General features: G+C 43.0%; 1 protein-coding gene across 3 annotated transcripts in view; it reads left to right on the forward strand.

Annotated features, from left to right (window-relative positions):
- The window catches only part of Fhit (fragile histidine triad diadenosine triphosphatase), a 1,425,825-nt gene that overhangs the window by 24,785 nt on the left and 1,384,110 nt on the right, over window positions 1-16,930 (forward strand). For all 3 annotated transcript variants that reach the window (XM_041662668.1, XM_041662665.1, XM_041662664.1), the window contains exon 2: window positions 9,982-10,031. The gene's annotated coding sequence lies outside the window, so the exon portion shown is untranslated. The remainder of the gene's footprint in view (window positions 1-9,981; window positions 10,032-16,930) is intronic.

Below are 16,930 nucleotides of genomic sequence, written 5' to 3' on the forward strand. Positions count from 1 at the left end.
GATACTTTATATGGCTCCTATAAGGTGGAACGTTCTCATCTGTGCCATCTTTTGTTAGCTTGACTGATGAATCACAGGAGAACGAAAGCTTCTTTAATCTGTGAAGGTTCCAGCAGGAATAAATGTTGGGTCCATGGTGTTAGCGTAATGCAAAACAAGATAGCATTTAAGACCATCTCTGCGTCAGCATCATGGTGACAGTGCCTCTCACTTGAGTCAGAAATCGAGGACTTACTGAGATACACCATCTGGCAAAATACGGAAGGCCGCTTTGTGCCAACTGAAAAAGCTGTGTCAGATCCAACTCTCGTGTATTTTGCACATTATTGCATGCCTTGAAAACCGTTTATCACTTTTTAATTAGGAAGGACTAAGGGATTTTTAGTGCCCCCAAGAAAATATCAGTAGCTCAACGATAGAACCATTAGCCAGAGGTTCATACGGGGTGGCATAAGGGGACTTAATCTTGAGCACATGTAGGAAATGAGGACAGCCTTGTCCAGGGCCTTTTTAGAAGAGTCACAAGGGTGGCATGTCTGGGTAGGACTGGGGACCAGGCCGCTTGTAATTTTGACAATTGCTCATCTTCTTTCTCCTGTGGCATGACCAGTCTTTGGAAACACACGCCAAGAAATCAACTTGCTTCTGCATCTTGGCCTATCAAGTAAACTGTGGCCTGCCATGTTCATTAAAATGAAAATTTGTCGAATGGAATTTTCCCGACTGGCGGAATAGTTTAAATGTCAGATGTTGTTAGGCCTGGATATAAATATTATGTTTCTATTGTTAATTAATTGCAGTGCCTTAGTACCAGTGATCCAAAATCCAATTTAGTCTGCAATAGGCCCGTGGATAAGGGCCAGAGATAATGAATGCAGAGGGGAAAATGTATTCAGAGTTTCCATTGTATTTATCAATGTCCTCTTAGAAAAATAGCAAATTTCAGTGTGTCACTGGAGCTCAAGAGTTGCAAAACAGGACAGAATTAAGACTCATTGTCTTTTGAAAACTCTCAAATGAATCTGTTCACTGCTGCCACTGAGTCTGTCTTGGCATCAAAATTCCAAAGATAGTTTGTCCCATTCCCTTTCCTTGACTTCATCCTCATTGCCCTTTGCTCTGTCTTTGTCTGAATACCATTTCCCTCTCTTCTGCTCAATATCCTTCCCCTCTTCTGCTTTTCATCCCATGTTTTGGTCCCCAGGCTCAGCAGCCTGTCTGTCAAGTCTGCCTCTGTTTGTTAAAATCATTTTACTTCCAAATTGAGCTAGAGGCTGACTATCACCCAGAATAAAGCTGGTAGAATTGCCTACTTCAGAACGGGGAGCAGAAATCTTGCTGCCGGTGCCCAGACTTCCAAAATGATGTTTTTGCCAAGTCATGAGCCAGCAGGCTTTGATTGCCATCCCCAACAAGTATTTTGTTGAATGCTTGCTGCGAGCATGGCACCTTAGCCCGCCACCTCAATGGGTTCCAGAGGCACATGGGAGTGCCAGGCAGAGAAGGGCTAATTAAGACTTTGGAAGGCAGCTCTGATGTGGTCCAGTGGTCAGGGATCCTCATTTAGTTCCTGGCATCCTGCTCCATGCCAACCTCATTCTGCCCCTGTGATTATCCAGGCTGAGAAGTAGAGACGGGAAGATGAACTTTGGTCTGCTTTGAGTGTCCCTGTCCAGCAGTGTCTGTCAGATTAAAAATGAGAGGGAAGGAGGCCAGAGAACCTTCCAGATGGAGAGTTCAGAGGAGGGCACAGCCAGACTCCCTTTTCCAGTGACGTCGCTGGGTCATTTGAGCCCTTGGCCAGGAGCCAGGAGATGCACAGACTGTTTTCTGGTCTTGAAGCAGAGCAGGGTCTGGCAGAACAGGCATTATGGTTTCTGGGTGGGAGCAGATTCAGTGGGGGTACACATAGACTGGGCACCACCCTTACCCCAGGGCTTTGTCAGTCTGGGAGGTGTTGGCTCCCTCTTCTTGGTCTTTGCTTAAGGGCGAGTTCCCAAGTCACATGGAGGTTAGAGTTGGCAAGGGTGGAAACATAATGGGGAGCCAGCATCCTCAGCATCTCCTGTCTCTTCCGGGCAGGAAAGGTGACTTTAGGAAGAGTAGAGCAGTGGCCGTTGATCCTTAGACTGACTCACATGTCACGTGGATAGCCTCTCTGGGAAGCTGGGGCTTGGTGAGACCACAGCACACCGACAGCCACTCTCTCTGCCTCTTGGTAACACTGCTTTCTAATTAATTTCAATATGTCCTGAAAAGTATCCAATATGGGAATCCAGGAGGAAGAATGTGTTCGAATGAGAGCGAGTTTTTAGACTGCAGTTTAAGGAATGCCAGGAAGGGAACAAATGAGGCTCTGCTGTGTATCTGCTTCAGCATCTTAGAAAGTGAACGGTTTTAAGTCTGGATTAGCATACCAAAAAAAACAAAAAAAACAAAAACAAAACCTCAGTTTTTCCTACAGATGAACTTCTTTTTCTCAGTAAAGTTTCGGGGAGGGCTGGGGCTGTTGGGAGCAGATCTGTTTGACTTGAAATGTCATCCCATCCCGAGAAAACATGCTGGGGGCATGTTAGGGCATCCCTGAGCAAATGCCACATTGTCACATTGTCTCCTTCTGAGATTAGTCCCATATGTTCTAGTCCTGTCTGGGTGGTCAGACAAATTCATTGACCCCTCATTTTCAGGGCACCTCCCCAGCTCAGGTCATACTCCCTGAGATTTCACTGAATCCGATTTGTCTGGAATACTGTAGATTTTGAGGTGGTCATTATTGACCGCTTGGTATTCTGTTCCTCAGATGTCACGTAATAGCTTTCAGATCTCAGGCTGCTTGGTGAGTTTACCTTTGCAATGCCTATCAAATACAACCATCTTGACCAGGCGTGGTGGGGGTGTGCAGTGTGTGTCTGCACGGGTGCTCGTGAAAATGCTGCAGGCCGTGGAAGGCAGGATTGAGCAGAGAGAGCTTCCTTTTGGTGAAACAGAAATTCAAAGAAAAAGAACGTAAGGAACAAATGAAAACAAAGAGCAAATCCCCAAAGTAACCATGGCTTTAGAATTTCAATCTATGTATTCTAGTAAGAGCGAGGAGGTACTCCTGTGTACTAGTAACAGTGAAAATGTACTCTTGTGTTAAGCAAGCTTCGCTGAGTGCCTGTTGCTTGCTAGATGCTTATAGAAGATGTAGATGCAGCACTGATCAGATCATCATTGTAGTTACAGATTTTTGAAGGACTTCTGCTTACTTTTACAACATAAGCTAAATCGCAGAGGTAAGGTTACTCTGAATCCCAAGTAAACTCAAGTTTCACAAAGTCTCAGAATAGCTCATATAGAATATATACATATACATTAAAATACGATTTCCAAGAGTATATTGGAGAATGTGTCAGGGTTTGGGGTCTTGCTGCTATTTCTCGCGAGTGTTTAAATCGCTATGCAGATTCTTCAATAACTCCATGGATTTAAAACTATTCATTTATCATCAGGTGGTTTACCCAGGCCTGTTTCCCCACCGCCTTCTTTTTGCCGATACATTGAGAAAGGTTTTAGAAAGTGGTTTAAGCATCTTCTCTTCGTCGAAATTGGCTATCATCTGAAAGACTGTCGCAGTAATTTGTCTGCAGTAACAGCTCAGTGAATGCAGCATAAAAATGAAAATGAGCACTGAATTTATTCCGTGTCTTCACTGTTGTACCTGAACGCACAGCCTCTTCCCGAGCTGTGGAGATAATTGTTACAGACTTAAAGGTCAATAGCCAATCCCTCAACATGGCAGTTAAGTCGGGTGAGGGCTGCAGAATGTGACAGCAGACTCAGACGCCCGAGTTCTGAGTGTTCCCTCTGCATGTAGGGCGCACCTGGATGGTCCTTAGAAATAGCTTTCAAGTGCAAGAAGCAGAGCCGCAGTCAAAGCCCACCTGTGTGCTTGGGAAGGCTGTACCCAGCCTCGGAACGGCAGTTTCTTCTAGTTCAGATCAGTTTGTAAGAGATCTGGGGGTGGGTCACGGTTCAAGGGGCTTGGGGTTTGTCAAGCTGCGAGAAAACACCAAGATAAATCAGTTTCTCATTGGCCTGTTCGGTTTTGGCTCCCTGTTTATTTCTTTGAGGAGCAGCTGAAGCCCAATCCTATTTGGATCCATTTAAATCTAATTTATGTCTTGCAGAAGGTCATCTGAAGGATGTAGGCACTGTCTGCTTTAGAAACGAGTGTGCTGAGTTTGGCTTCGGGAGAGTGGGGAGTGGAACAGCTTTGCAGCTGCAGAGGAGAACGTTTGCCAGGCCATGCAAGTGTAGGTCCTTGGACGGAGCCAAAGGAAAGGGAAGGCTAATTTTGCCTGGCGATTTCCAACTTTTGTCTAGATTGACATTTTTGGCACAGGAATAAGACCTTCTGGGTCCTGACTTGTTCCCCTATGGGATGACATGCACACACACACACATGCACACATACAAACACACACACACACACACACACACACACACACACACACACACATTTTCAGGCACTAAAAATGTTATAAAAGTTATACATAGGATGCACTTGCATTTGAGTGTTCAGCACATGTTTTAATGAGTAACTATGGATGTTGTGATAAAATCTCAGGCTTACAAAGCATAAGGCAAGCGGGTTTGAACAATGACAGGTGTAGGTTTTAAATAACTTAGCATCTGATTAACGGCAGAGAATATAAGCACACAGAACATAATAGCTTGCATATCCATCCCAGAACGTTACATGGGACACCAAAGCTGTTTAAGACAGTCTCCCACCACTAGTCTCTGAAGGGAAGATGCAGTGAAGACTGAGTTTAACACTTATTTCTTGAGAAAGCTTTTGCTTATTTATGTGCTAATGTATAATGTGTGGCTTTGTCTGTAGGTTCACGTGCATCCCAACATGCATGTGGATGTCAGAGGCTGAACTGTAGGCATTGGTTGGTTTTCTCCTTCCTTTGTGGAGGCTCAAGGATCAGTTCAGGTTGTTCTTTGCCTGCTGAGAAGAGAGCAGTCACTGGTTTGCTACTGAATGTTGAGGACCAGTATGTTCCCCAAGCATGTTTGCCCCTGCACAGATACACAGCCCACGTGATCTTACAGTATGACACCCTCTGGAGGTGCATGTCTTTGTCAGGTGAGGTTTGTGACATTGCTAATAATATTGTGTGACTTTTGATCCTCTGTCCTAAAAATGGTAACTTCTGCCTGCTTCTGTCTTGGGACACACGCCTTTGGAATCTTGCCTGTACATCTGGCAAACTTTAGTCCTTCCACTCAGGAGATTGAGAAAGAAGTACTGGGAGTTGGGGGCCAGTTCTGGGTCATATAGTGAGGCCCCCTTCTCAGGAAAACAACAAAAGGACAAAGGAGACCAGGTGATATATATATATATATATATATATATATATATATATATGGTTTTTGACATGTAGATTTTTATGAAAATGTTTAAATATATGGAAGAAAATGGAATATGGAAAAATGATCATCTAATTACCTTCCCTCACACCAGAAGTAACCCATACTCGGAACCCCCATGTTTTTCCTCATATACCTACCAATACTCCAAGACAGGGACCCTAACATGTGTGTAAGACCTTTCTTTGCTTTCATTTTTAGCTTTTCTTTACTTATGTTATATTCCCAAACAACCTGGTATTTATTTTGTCCTTTTGGGATGTATGAGAGAATGATATTATGGAAGACAGTCTATGCCTTGCTTTCCCCCATCCTTGTTAATGCTGATGACGGATCCATCAGCTCTTCCGGTTAGTATGTTATTTGATGTGAAGAATCTGTGAACATTTTATTGTACTGCTTTGATATTCGGGTTGTTTCCCATGTTTTGCCATGCTGTTTTTATCCATGGTGTTCTTGGACAGTTTCTGTACGGGTGTGAGTGTGACCGCACAAGTCTGTGGTTATGTGGCTAAGGAACGGCTAGCTAACTTCAGAGGACTCACACATGTTGACATGTATCGTGAACACTCTGACTTCCTCTAACCCTTCTCTCTCTTACCACATTCCATGTGCTTGGGATAAACTTCTCAGCTGCATTTATCCAAACACTAAGCAGCAGTTGTTATCCTCTGAGCTGGCCAGTTTGATGTTAACTTGACACAGGCTTGCATCGTTTGAAAGGAGGGAACCTTAATTGAGAAAATGCCTCATAGGATTCTGCTGTGGGCCATTTTCCTAAATATTGACTGATGGAGAGGGCCTAGCCCACTGTGGGTGGTGTTGTCCCTGGACTGGCAGTAAGAAAGAGGTCCTGGGTTCTGTGAGAGAGCAGGCTGAGCAAGCCATAGGAAGCAAGACACAGGGAGCAAGCCAGTAAGCAGCACCCTCCGTGGCCTCTGCATCAGCTCCTGTCTTCAGGTTCATGCCAGGCCTGAGTTCCTGTCCTGACTTCCTTTGATGATGAACACTGGTGTGGAAGTGTATGCTTTTTTGGTCACAGTCTTTCATCTCAGCAACAATGACTCTGACTAAGACATCATCACTGGTATTTCCTGTTGTAAGGAGGCCCCTTGATCATTCTGGTTGCTTGGTAGCTCAGACCCAAAATAATCACACAGAAACTGTATTATTTAAAACACTGTTTGGCCCATTAGCTCTAGCTTCTTATTTTCTAACTCTAACACCTTATTTTAACCCATTTTCATTAATCTGTGCATCACCACGATGTCGTGGCCTACCAGCAAAGTTTCAGCGTGTCTGTCTCTGGTGGCAACTCCATGGCTTCTCCCTAACTTAGCTTCCTTTTCTCCCAGCATTCAGTTTAGTTTTCCCCACTTATCTACCCTATCAGGACAATTCAGTTTCTTTATTAACTAATGGTATTCACAGCATATAGAGGGCAATCCCACATCAATTTCCCTTTTCTTTACAACCAGAATTATGATTATTACTTTCTTTACAATCTGATTTTGATTAATATTCATCATTGATAATAACAGTTCAGTGGACTTTCTCTGGTCACCATTGCTTTTTACTCATTATCCTTTCCCTCTGAGACAAATTTCTATGGATTCAGGTTCACCTTGATTTTTTTCAGTGAAAGCAAACTACTGTATATGGATAGCAATCTTTTTTTTTTTAAATCTGAATAAAGTCCTTATTTCTATACCATTTTTGAATGATAGAGTTGGTATGAGTGTAGTTTACTGATCTTTTTCATTCTCAGCACTTTGAACATGTTACACCATCACTACCTTGCTTTCATTTTATGGGCGGGTAACCTGTTTTTTGTAGGTGTACTTTTTATTGAATTTAGGGCTGCCATTCTGTCTCTGATGTTCTGTAGTTTCATTTGGATGTATCTAAGTTAGGATTTTCTAGTATTTATCATATGATTTCGGTGTGCTTTTTATGAGGGCTCATGGCTTTTGTTCTAGAAAATTGATATGCATTGTTTTTCCATGTTGGTCTTTCTCCTTGCCACTTGTAATTCTTTATTTTGCTTAGCATTTCTATGTATTTTCAATGAAAAGGGGTTCAGGCTATAAATTTCTCACATTTCACAAAGGAAATGTTATACAATTTCATTTATTCATTACCAAATTATGCTTTTCCCAACCCTGCTGTTGCATGGAGCTAAAAGGGGTTTGAGAAAATTTTTTTATGCTTTTCCATGAAGGGGCCGGCATTAGTATTCTAAGGTTTATAGCATTGCCTGTGAATATAGCCTATTCTTTGGTGGAGTTAAGGAACATGGAGGGAAATAGTCCTGTAAGACTTAAAGCCATCACTCAAAATATTGAAAAGAAAAAAAAAAGCTTTGTATTTCTCAACTATTACAATGTTAGGATGAATGAGAACCTAGCCAAGATATGAGAAGAGGCAAATTACAATAATTTCATGGACTATGTGAGTGATGTTGGATGTTATAGAATCAGCCTACCCAAACCATAAGTTGTCATTATTTTTCAACAGCTGGCATTTTGCAAGTGTTTTCACAGATCTCATTGATTAGGATGTGGCAAGCATATAGTATATTTGGGTAAGTGGGGAAGTTAACAAGTAGAGGTTTGATCTGAAATACCAAGTTGTATCTTCTGCTCTCTTGTGAGTTTCTCCTAAAAGGAAGCTGCACTCTTCCTGGAGAGAGGGTGTGACTGTGCTTGCGTGGGCAGCAGCTGCCGCCCTCTCTCTTACGGGACAACAGCACTGAGCTGAGCTTCTGGCCCACGTGCCTTCTAGGAATGGAACAACCTTCCAGAACTCAAAGTTCCCATGGGAGGTGGAAATCACAGTAGGAAAAGGGTCCAAACCAGACCAGGAATGTGAGTGTTTGGTCAAGTTGCATGTGCCATCCTGATGTTTAATACATCTTGTCACTCCACGGTTCATGCGCCATTCACTGATGAGGTGCGTACATCCTGCAAGGTTGAACTGTAGATGTGGCCAAGTCTGGATGATGCAGATATGACCAACTGTGTGCTGTTTTCAGTTTGTTTCTCTATCAGCCTGTTTCCTTTTTGCTGATGATACACCACAGCAAAAGGGGCATTATAAAAATCTAAGAGGTTTATTTGGATTATGTTTCTGAAGGTGAAAGCACAAAGGACTCCATCTAGCCATGGTGTTTTGTGGCAGAACACCAAGGCTGGCAGATTATCACATACCAAGAGAAAGGGAGTATAGGTGTATGTGTCCATATATATCAATGTGTGCATTGTCTTCACAGATCATTCTCCTTTAGGAAGACAGAAACACATACATACACACGTAGACACACACACATATAGACACACACAGTCTTTTGTTGTGACTGTCTGATCTTTTCACACATGCACACATGTACACACACATACACATATACACACACGTAGACACACACACGTAGACACATACACATATACACACATGTCTCTTGTCGTGACTGTCTGATTTCTTTCACACATACACACATACACATAGGCACACACAGACATGGACACACACATAGATACACACACACGTCTCTTGTCATGACTGTCTGATCTCTTTCATACATACACACATGTACATACATACATGCATGTACACACACGTCTCTTGTCATGACTGTCTGATCTTCACACATGCACATACGTACACACATACACATATACACACATAGATACACACACGTAGAGACATACACACATACACATATGGCTCTTGTGACTGTCTGATCTTTTTCACACATACACACACATACACATAGACACACACAGACATGGACACACACATATATACACACACGTCTCTTGTCATGACTGTCTGATCTCTTTCACATGTACACACACATATTCACACACATGTAGACACACATAGATGTGGACACACACATGCCTGTTGTTGTGACTGTCTGGTCTCTTTCTTTTTTTTATTTTTATTTTTTTTTTGGTATTTCAAGACAGGGTTTCTCTGTAGCTTTGGAGCCTGTCCTGGAACTAGCTCTTGTAGACCAGGCTGGCTTCGAACCCACAAAGATCCGCCTGCCTCTGCCTCCTGAGTGCTGAGATTAAAGGCGTGCGCCACCACGGCCCGGCTGGTCTCTTTCACACATACACACACATATACACACACACAGATGTGGACACACACACACATGCCTCTTGTCATGACTGTCTGGTCTCTTTCCTTCTCTTTATAAAAGCCATCAGGATCCAGAATTCAATCCTGAAGCCTTTAACCCTAGTAACCTATTCGCGCCTACTGATCTCTTGATGTCCTTTCCTCTAACTAGATTCAGATTAAGTTTTTATTCTTTTCATACCTCGTGATAGAAATTAAATCTTGACACATGGAACACTGGGCCATGTTAAAACCGTGGCTGTCTGCGTCTCTGGTTGGCCTCTTGGGCAGGTGTGAGGCACAAGTTTCATCGATGGCGTATTTAGCTAGCACCACAGACCACAGCCCATGGAAATTCTGTTGAGAAACGCGGAAAAGGAACATTTGGTGTTTTGCTCTCAAGCATCTCAATCTTTCATTTTTATCTCTCCGTAGCTTTGAAGCTCAGCAAAGAAGGGAAAATCCACCGAGAACAGTCTGTAAAGGTAAGTGTATTTGTTACGAGGCCTTGACAAACATTGCCTTTACCACATTGATTTTCCCTTTATTCGGAGATTTAAACACTTGGATTAAAGATCCAGCTGACAGGACAACTTCCTTAACCACCTGCTCGTCTCCCCTCACAGGCAAAAGTGCTGAGCAATAGTTAGCAGAGAGCGGGAGGAAATAGAATGATGTGCTGAGGGTGGCCAAATGCAATTGTGTGCTTGCTGACTTTTGCTTTCTTTTCAGCGCCTAAGACATTTCAATAGAGCTAGGTTTACCAAGATTAATGCTAGATGGAAGAAGAATGCACTTTTAAATATCTGGTCAATATTTAAATAAAACCAGCGGGCCAAAGAAAGCATTTAGAATAAAACGCAGATAGGCATTTCAGTTGGGCCGGATGAAATTTATCACGGAAGGCAGTCGTGTGGTTGAGTGGAAGAGCTGGTTTTGTATCACGGAGACAACCTTCCAGTCTGGTGGGGCTGATTACCTTTCCACCAGTCACACTGGGGTCCTAAGTGAGTTATAGGAAGTGAACTTCCAAGTTCAAAGCAATAGCAAAAATACCAGTTCTGTGAAACATTACGGTTGAGTTGGTTTTTGCATGGGAAAATGTAATTGTTTCTCCTTCGCAGGTGTATTTATAAGCGTACCTCTGTACAGCAGTGTTCTTTGATTCATTGTTTAATTTCTGTTCTGCATGAAGTATTTTAATTTAGAGAATTCACTCTGAGGGATTATAGGGCTGCACTTTCATCAGGAGGCTGTGGTAGCCAGGGTGAAATATGCCACAATTTTACGATTGTTTTCATCATCAATTATGTTTTTGACAAATTTAGTTTTTTTTCTGTCATTTTTATTATAGTAATTATGACCGTGACCACTTTGGTTAAAGTTGAAAAGCAATTTTGATTTACTTTCTATTTTAAGTTATTTCTAACTTTATGACAAACGAGTTTTTAATGTTCATTTTGAGAGTAAAGTATAGTTTTACAAAGAAATTGGAGAGAGATCTTTTTGGAATGTTTAAAACATTATCTATAAAAACTGATTGGAGGATTTGCTTTGGGGTGATCAAGTTTTGGCGCATGAAGCCTGGCTGCCTTGGGATTTTGATATAGTGGTGGCCCTAGTGAAGAAAATATCAGAAGATGAGGATGGTCCTCATTTTCCTATATCGTTCATATCGCTGCAGCCTTGAGCCATTTCCTGGAACATGACAGGACTCGATAGCATTGGAGTTAGAGATGATAAGGCTGTTTCGAGGACTTTGCAGTTCGGTGGTGTAGCTGTGATGTTTGTGGTCCTTTGGAGGAGGGGGTGTTTTCATACTCTTTGTCGAGTTAGTACTCTGCAGTCAGAGGTGGGTTTGGTCCTGCTTTGGTTATTGGACCATGAACAATGTGTTCATTCTCCTCCCTGTCTGTGAAATGGAGATGATAAGATATCCTCTACCTCATATGGTTGGTCCATGACAAGCAGATGCTGCTTACTGTCACTGTTGTTACTGTCACTTCCTCCTTCTGGTCCTCATTGTCATGAGCAATAGCAGCCTTAAACATTTATTAAGTATTTTGAAAGTATATTCTTTTTATTTATTCATGTGTTTATATGTGTATGTGTGTGCATGTGCATATGCACATAAGTGTATATATGTGTACATGTGAGCGGGACAGAGGGTGACATCGGGTGTCTTCCGCCAGGCTTTCTGACTGTTTCTTGAGACCTACTCCCTTAGTCTGGAGTATACCTATTGGGTCAAGTTGGTTAGCCATCCAGTCATAGGGATCCTCCTGTCTCTGCCTCTGCAGCAATCAGATTGCTCATGGCAGCCTTCTTGGTGTAGATGCTGGGGATTGAGCTCAGGGCCTTTGGCTTGTACAGCGTGCTCCTTATGGCTTGAGCCATTTCTCCAGCCATGTCCCTTCTTCTTATGGTCTTAATGATTATTTTTTTAATTGTTTTAAGTTATGAATGTATGTGTGTGCCCGTGTGTGGATATGTGCACCTGAATACAGGTGCCTGTCGAAGACAACATGATCCCCCAGAAACTGGAGTTACAGGTAAGTTTTGGCTGCCTGGCCTGACCTGGGTAATGGGCCTTCGGTAAGAGCAGCAATCACTGCTAAGCACTGAACTAAACATTGCTAAGTCTCTGGTGCCTACTTTTTTTTTTTTTTAAAGATTTTTTTAGGATGTTTTCAAAATGAGAATGTTACTTTTAATAGGTAATTAGGAATGGGTCTGTTAAAATAGCTCAGCAGATAAAGGTGCTTGCTGCCAACCCCAATGATGGGAATTCGATTACCACGTTCACACAGTGCAACAGGAGAACTAACTACCATTCCTTTTCCCCTGGCCTCTACTTGTGTTGTATGCCATGTCCAAACACACGCACGCACACGCACACACACACACACACACACAATGTCCAAATGCGCGCGCGCGCACACACACACACACACAGAGAATCAGTAAAATGTAATAAAAAAGAAATATAAGAAACCTTCAGAAGAAAAAAACAAAACAGGTTAAGTCTTGCGAGCGTCGGGAAGATAGACCTTTTGGCTCTGCATGGCCAATTACTAATTACAGTAGTCTTAAATTATATTCTTAGGAATTTGTGATCCACAGCTAGGTAGTTTGTTAAGCAATTTTTGAAGGAAGCCTTGGTACGTGTAGATGAACACCCTCCCCCCATTTCCCCTCCGCTCTGTACTTTTTCTCTTCAGGGCTTCCGTTTCCTTTAGGGTGAGGCTGCAGTGGACTCTTGCAGTCCTAAATGCAGGGCGGCTGCAAGCTCGTTGAAGAGCATGCTTGCTCTTTCGGATTCAGATCTTTACTAAAACATTCTCCTTTGTCCTAGGTGGACATTCTGGCCTGGTCCTACCCATGAGACCGCGGATAGCATTTCCTGGTAGTCAGCCTCTTTGTCTGTCTTGGCTCTTCCATGCCTTATCTAACCTCCAGGTGCCTTTCGTAATCTAAATCTAGCCAGTTTGTTCATCTTGCTAACAATTTGAGAACCCTACCTAGTAACTTGGACATTAGTGAGTAAGATTTCGATTAAGTGGCTATGTTTGGAGATTTCACGAAGAGAGCGTCCATTCCCTTCTTTCACTCTGTGTAAGAGCAGAGTGCTTTACAGGAGACTACAAAACAGACCTCAAAACATACGATTTTGGTGTACTCCCCATGACCCCCGTGCTTGATACAGATGCTTGGACGGCTTCTCTGAGAATGCAGGATGCTTACACACACAGCGAGAGATGGGAAAGGCACCCATCTAATGCCCAGGGTCTTAATGTCAAGGATGTGGCCTAGACTTGGGAAGGGCTGCAATTTACCTCATCATCTCGGAACAAAACAATGTTGTTTGTTTTTTACTTTCCTCTAAATTTTAATTTCTCTTTTCAATACCATTTTTTTTTTGTTTCTTTTTGTTGATGTGTAAAATGTGGTTGAAAACTTCACTGTTTGGGTCTCTGGCACTCTTATGGTTTCCTGAGAATGGAATGGGCAGTATTTCCCGCATGTCTTCTTTGTTGCCTACTTCTCTGTTTGGGGCAAGTCCTGGAACAAAGATACTTAATGACTGTTCTCCCAGGGACACAGGGAAATCATCTTCGCTCCCCTGTTGCGACTAAGTACATGGTTGCATGCTGGAAAGAGCCTCAACTAAAGGAAGCACGCCTTCCAGTTTGGCTCTGCAGCTTGCTAGCTTTGGGCTCTGGGCAACAGTCCTGCAGTCCTAACGTTCCATGCAGTCCTAACGTTCCCTGCAGTTCCCATTCCTCATCCGCAGAGTGAGAGTCACTGAACCTGTACAATGCGCAGGGCTGTGTGAGGATCACATACTGATCATGTACATAGACATGTTTGGCAAATTATAAAGTATATGACTTTCTGTCACTCTCTCAAGTCAATTCAACAGGTGTATTTTTAGGGATATGGTGTACCTGGGGTAAAGTTAACTGTTTATTGTACACTCTTAAGAACTGCGTAAGAACTGCGTATAATTAGTTCTATAAAAGTTTAAAATATAAGTGGTATAGCATCATTTTTTTTTTTTTGGTTTTTTGAGATAGGTTTTCTCTGTAGCTTTGGAGCCTGTATTGGAACTAGCTCTTGTAGACCAGGCTGACCTTGAACTCACAGACATCTGCCTGCCTCTGCCTTCTGAGTGCTGGGATTAAAGGTGTGTGCCACCACCACCTGGCCTAGAAGTATAGCACCTTATATTATAAATTGTCCTTTGACAGTTAATAAAAACAACGTATCTACATTATATAAGTAGAATAGCATCAAGAAGCAAATGATGAAAAGCTGCAGCATCTTTCTCCTTTCTACATATTTCCCTTCCCTCGGAGCTCCCTCAATTGACCTCTTTCTATTCTGATTCTATTGCTATTTCCTTTTCTGTTTCTAATAAAATGTCTATATCACCTTTTCCTTATATGTGAGTTCTAACACTAGCATTCTGACATTTCCCATTCTGGCCACTTCCATTTCCCACACAGCCTTCTAATACAGTCATATCCCAATTTTTGCTTAAATCTGTAGGTAATTATTGCATCATTGTAATGATGTCGCTTTTCCACAGTGAGCCAGGAGTTATAGGCTAGTTGGTTATTTCTTGTAATATGTAAATTCTAATATAGTTTATATTTAATGCATGGTTTCAAAAATTATTTTCCTCAGTATCCTATGAGGAAAGTGATCGTAGATGGGCCAGGTAGGTGTTTCCATTTTATTGATATGGAAAGTAAGGCTGAAGCCAATTAGTTTGTCCAGAGCACAACTAGGGTCAGATCTCAGAAGGATTAATAGTCCTAATCAAGACACTCATGATGGATGCTGTCACGTCCATTGCTATGCTAACCAGCAGGACTAAGATGGAGAACAAGAGCCTGCTTGTGTGGCACTCTCAAGGCCTTATCCAGATTGCTAGCACAGAGTGGGGGGTGTGCCCCACAGGCAGTGTCCAGGTCTGAGTCCTGTCCTTCCTCTATCACAGTTACGTTGATGCTACTCACTGTCAGTCACCATGGTTACCGTCATCAGGGATGTAAGGCTGTGTTGCTTGGTACCCTCAGTTGCCAAGTAGCAGTCCTGATGTCTGCTAAAGCGTCTGCTCTGTGACCTAGTAAGTGACATCCTACTGGTGGTGATTCAGGTAAATATGTATCCCATCATTTTTAAATCTAGGAGATATTTGGAGGGAAGGTGCCCCAGAGAACTGGATTAGATGATTTCACTTCTGTTAGCTTTATTGTGTGGCCTGGTACAAAAACAATGAAAAGTTTGTTCCCATTTGAACCCTCCCCTTTAAGGGACTTGCTTTCCTCTGAAAGTTTCCTTACAGTGACATGGCAGAAAATATAAAACTTTGGTGACAGAGGAACCCTGATGTCTTTGTTCTGCCTGTCACCACCTTCATACTTGGCACTTCTTGTTTATCAGGCAGAAGAGAAGTGGTAAAATTTGGCCTGGGGTTTTCTCATCCCTAGGTGTGAAATTATTTCAGAGCTATAGTAATAATACTTTGCATTTCTACCGCGATTTTATTTGAAGATCTTAAAGTGTTCAGCTGGTGTTAATAGAGCTTCGCAGCACTCTCTGAAGTAGGTAAGTCTTATTAGAGACGGATCCCTCTAAGGACGTTTTCACTTTCCATCCCATGTGTGACTTGAAATGCTTTGGTATTGTTTGGGAATCTCAAAAATTTAAGACCTGTGTGTGTAGGGCACTTCCTTCTTTCAGCGTTCAGTCCTTATTAATGCCCAGTACATTGAGAATCAAGCAGCTTCTTATGAGTGGGTGGGACATTTTGTAAGAGAATTAAGATAGGAGTTTGTTGTCGCCTTTGGTGTGACTGTTTAAACACATTTAACATTGCTTGCCAGCCGAGGGGCCCCTTGTTTCCCAGCTTCCCCTTTACAAAGCATAGTGATGAATATGCTGAGTGACTAAGGAGAACCTGTCCTTGGTGGGGGGGTGTCCTTCAGAAACCGAGGACATGTCAAACCAACCAAAATTACACACGGAGTTTGCATTCTGACTTAAAGGTGTCATTTTTAGAAACTGTTCTAAATCTTACACCTGTGGCTTTTGTGGTGTGACTTTTCCTGGGGACATGTTAACAGCAGCCTGCTCTTCCCAGCAGACCGCCAAGAACCCAGTCCAGCTGAGCCAGCTTGGTGAAGCAGTGCATTTAGTGGGCATGTGTTGTAATAAGGAGCGGCGGGGCTGCGTCCCCAGCACCCCGGCGGCCTGCTAGCTTATGCCCCAAAATAATTACACGGACACTGTATTCTTTTAAACACTGCTTGGCCCATTAGCTCTAGCCCTTACTGGCTAATTCTGATATCCCGATCAACCCATCTCTAATAAACTGTGTAGCACCTGTCTTACCGGGAAAGATTCAGCATGTCTGACCTGGTGGCTTGCTCCATCGCGTCTGCTTCAGAGAGCAGAGCTATCGCATCTGCCCGGGAGAGGGGAACATGGCGTCTCTGAGCTCACTTCCTCTTCCTCCCAGCATTCTGTTCTGTTTACTCCACCCACCTATGTTCTAACCAATAAAATGGGCCAAGGCAGTTTCTTTATTAGCCAATGACCTTCCTCCATCAGGCATGCTCGGGGGAGCCTAGGTGTGGAGCACCTGCACCCCTGAGTACCCCACTGCAGCTCTGTGGATGACTCCAGAAGCCGGGCGTCGACCCTCTTTGCATAGCTCCTCTTCAGAAGCAATTGTACCCTGCTTATATAACCCTGGGGAGGGGCATTGTGAGTCTTAAAGGCCACTGAGCTATGTGAGTCATGTGATCACCCCTCCCCCACTCCCCAGGAGGGAATGTTGCATTCTGGAGGGAAGAGTGACACAATTTTAATA

This window comes from Microtus oregoni, unplaced genomic scaffold (genome assembly GCF_018167655.1).
Source record: "Microtus oregoni isolate MIOR12 unplaced genomic scaffold, Mior012 000013F_ref0000133, whole genome shotgun sequence".
Lineage (NCBI taxonomy): Eukaryota > Metazoa > Chordata > Mammalia > Rodentia > Cricetidae > Microtus > Microtus oregoni.